Genomic DNA, 4,410 nt, shown 5'->3' with positions numbered 1-4,410 from the left:
TTGTAGGGTTTTTTTGCACATTGCTCGTTGTCTGCTCTGTTGGGTGTGGCATTGCTATGATTCTGTTAGGTTTCTTGTATTTACTGTGCTTGTCAAAATAAAAGAATCTCAGGGTTGTAAGTGGTGACATGGATGTACTTAGTTAATGAATTTACTTTGAATAGTACAACACAGTACATGGCCCTTCAGCTAATGATGTTGTACTGAACTAATTACATTGCAAATAAACACCTAAACAATCTACACGAGTGAATCTGCAAATGCTGGAAATAAATAAAAACAGAAAATGCTGGCAGAACTCAGCAGGCCAGACAGCATCTATGGGAGGAGGTAGTGACGACGTTTCGGGCCGAAACCCTTCATCAGGAGTGAAGTAACATGGGATGGTGGAGAGGGGATAAGAAGTGAGGGGAGGGATGAAGTAGAGAGCTGGGAAGTGATAGGCTGGAGGGAAATGGGCTAGGGGAAAGGTGGAGAATTATGGGAAATAAAAGAGAAAGAAAGGTAGGGCTGGGGGGAGATTATAGTGAGGGGGGAAAAAAGAGAGAGAAAGAGAACCAGATTAAAATAATAGACAGGGATGGGGGTAAGGGGGGGCAGGGGTATCAATGGAGGTCTGTGAGTTGGATGTTCATGCCGGTAGGCAGGAGGCTACCTAGGCGGGAGATAAGGTATTGCTCCATCGACCTGCGTGTGGCCTCATCTTGACGGTAGAGGAGGCCATGGACAGACATATCGGAGTGGGAGTGGTCTGTGGAATTGAAGTGTGTGGCCACAGGGAGATCCCGCCACTGCTGGAGGACTGAGCACTGGTGATCAGTGAAATGGTCTCCCAGTCTGCGGCGGGTCTCCCCAATGTATAAATGGCCACATCGGGAGCACCAGATACAGTATATCACCCCAGCTGACTCACAGGTGAAGTGGTGCCTCACCTGAAAGGACTGTCTTGGGGCCTGGGATGGTGGTGAGGGAAGAAGTGTGGGGGCAGGTGTAGCACTTCTTCCGTTTGCAGGGATAAGTGCCCGGAGGGAGGTCGGTGGGGAGGGATGAATGGACAAGGGAGTCGCGTAGGGAGCGATCCCTACGGAAAGCCGAGAGTGGGGGGGAGGGGAAGATGTGGCTGGTGGTGGGATCACGTAGGAGGTGGCGGAAGTTACGGAGGATTATGCGTTGGTTCTGTAGGCTGGTAGGGTGATAGGTGAGGACCAGAGGGACTCTATTCCTGGTGGGCCGGCAGGGGGATGGGGTGAGGGCAGAGGTGCGTGAAATACGGGAGACGCGATGGAGGGCAGAGTTGATAGTGGACGAAGGGAAGCCCCTTTCTTTAAAAAAGGAAGACATCTCCTTTGTCCTAGAATGAAAGGCCTCATCCTGAGAGCAGATGCGGCGGAGGCAGAGGAATTGAGAGAAAGGGATAGCATTTTTGCAGGAGACAGTGTGGGAGGAGGAAAAGTCTAGGTAGCTGTGGGAAACAGCTACCCTTCGTCCACTATCAACTCTGCCCTCCATCGCGTCTCCCGTATTTCATGCACCTCTGCCCTCACCCCATCCCCCCCGCCAGCCCACCAGGGATAGAGTCCCCCGGTCCTCACCTATCACCCTACCAGCCTACAGATCCAACGTATAATCCTCCGTAACTTCCGCCACCTCCTACGGGATCCCACCACCAGACACATCTTCCCCCCCCCCCACCCCCACTCTCGGCTTTCCGTAGGGATCGCTCCCTACGCGACTCCTTTATCCATTCATCCCTCCCCACCGAACTCCCTCCGGGCACTTATCCCTGCAAACGGAAGAAGTGCTACACCTGCCCCCACACTTCTTCCCTCACCACCATCCCAGGCCCCAAGACAGTCCTTTCAGGTGAGGCACCACTTCACCTGTGAGTCAACTGGGGTGATATACTGTATCCAGTGCTCCCGATGTGGCCATTTATACATTGGGGAGACCCGCCGCAGACTGGGAGACCGTTTCGCCGAACACCGGCGCTCAGTCCTCCAGCAGTGGCGGGATCTCCCTGTGGCCACACACTTCAATTCCACAAACCACTCCCACTCCGACATGTCTGTCCATGGCCTCCTCTACCGTCAAGATGAAGCCACACGCAGGTCGATGGATCAATACCTTATCTCCCGCCTAGGTAGCCTCCTACCTGCCGGCATGAACATCCAACTCACAGACCTCTGTTGATACCCCTGCCCCCCCTTACCCCCATCCCTGTCTATTATTTTAGTCTGGTTCTCTTTCTCTCTTTTTTCCCCCCTCACTATAATCTCCCCCCAGCCCTACCTTTCTTTCTCTTTTATTTCCTATAATTCTCCACCTTCCCCCTAGCCCATTTCCCTCCAGCCTATCACTTCCCAGCTCTCCACTTCATCCCTCCCCCCACTTCTTATCCCCTCTCCACCATCCCATGTTACTTCACTCCTGATGAAGGGTTTCGGCCCGAAACGTCGTCCCTACCTCCTCCCATAGATGCTGTCTGACCTGCAGAGTTCTGCCAGCATTTTGTGTTTTTACCTAAACAATCTAGGCCCTTTTACCTACCCAGTGTCTACATCCCTCCATGCTTGTTTACATGCACCTTTACTGTATTTGCCTCCACTCCCGCCCCCGGCAACCCATTCCAGACACCCTACATGTAACGGACTTGCCCTGCATACCTTCTTTAAACTTACCCACCCTCATTTTGAATGTATGCCGCCGGTATTAGACATTTCAACCCCAGAGAAAGATACTGGTTGTTGATCTATGCGGCTCTGAACCTTACTGTGTAAAATCACATATAGTGTTGAGTCTGACTACCTGAAGGGGCTGGAGATCTGGTACAGAGATGCTAGGGCATGTAACAAGAATTGGCTGGAGCAGATTGTGCTGTGATTGAATGAAGTCACCCGAGACCACTGAAGCTGGTGATATACAAGTCTTCATCATAACAAGCAGTCATCCTCCTGGTGACGCTCGCGGTAGAGTCTCACAAAGCACATCCCATTTTTATACCCAAAGACCAAAGGTAACAGCAGGTGATTCAGTACAATTTCACTAGCTACAATGACATCGCTTATTTCAAAACTTTGGTTTGACTGTGCTTCCTTTGAATTGTATGTCTACAGTGGGAGACCCCTCTGAACGTTAAATATCTTTGCTGAAACAAGCTATTTGCAAGTTTCCCTGAACTTACACAATGCTTACAATTTACAATGTTACAAAGGTGCAAATTCCGTAAACCCATAGTCGATGCATGGCAATTAACATGACCCCAATGTCTTACCGTTTGGCTGATACATATGCAATCACTTAATCTGTGGGAGAATCTGTGTTTTTAACTTCAATTTACTGCTTACAATTTACAAAAAGAACTGAAGACGTTCTTGCTTCAATTAATATCTGCATATAACTCCAGAGTACTCCCAAATATGCCCTCCCCTTGGCCCCCGGACAGAAATCTGTCCCAGGAAGGTCAAACCCTGTGTGCATCTCCATCTGCACTATCATCCCTATCTACAAGACTAAACAAAGATGGCAATAAACCATTCCAAAAATTTGATCACATCCTCTTCTTAGATAGTTTTGTCTTTTCGATTTCAACAGACTTTAAAATTCAGCTTTGTCATTTATGTGCTTGTTGCTTTCTTGCCTGCTGGCCCAGTACAGTTTAATCACATCTTTATCTTCCCCTCCACCATCAGTATTTGATAGCTAAAACTCAGCAGTAGCTGTCAGTTATTCTGTGGACACTAGCATGGTAACAGTTCCCATTCAGTGCTGTGACAAAAGACTGTCAGAAAAATCTGACAATAAGTCTCTCAGTCCCTTTGATCAATCTGCAAGAGGGTTTGGGGTGGTCTCTATTTGTGTATCTCCAAGTACCTTATCCCAGTGGCACCCACTCCTGGTTTGTCCTTTTGATCAGTGGTCCAAACACTGACAGGGCCCAGCTCCTTTGTATCCACTCCCATTTCAGGCTGGGGTCGTTGCTTTGAGACGCTATATGCATTTTATTCTTTCTTGGTTCGCCTTGCCATCGAGGCTGTGGAACTTGATGTCCACCGTAACTCAGATCCTTTCCCATCTATTTTCCCCTATATCTTTCTATTCTACAACGAATCGCTGATCTCCCAGAACCAGCCTTCATTACAAAGTGGTTACCATTACACTTCAGCATGTAGTTTTCACCAGGAGTGGTCAGATGTGAAGCAGCAGGCTGCTGTCCATCACTTAGATTCTCTGTAATGACGTTGTTACTAGGTAGACACGATCCCTTGTTTTATTTGTGAGAGTGACTAGAAGGTGAGTCATACAGTTGAACCCGAGTCCTGTGTTTTCCACTGTCTGCCTTGCCAGGACTGCACACAAACACAGGTGTCATTTGTCGGAAGTACTTATCCACCTGGGAGTGAACCTTGCTTT

Source organism: Hemitrygon akajei, chromosome 11 (genome assembly GCF_048418815.1).
Source record: "Hemitrygon akajei chromosome 11, sHemAka1.3, whole genome shotgun sequence".
Classification (NCBI taxonomy): Eukaryota; Metazoa; Chordata; class Chondrichthyes; order Myliobatiformes; family Dasyatidae; genus Hemitrygon; species Hemitrygon akajei.
Note: the sequence above shows the minus strand (reverse complement) of the source record.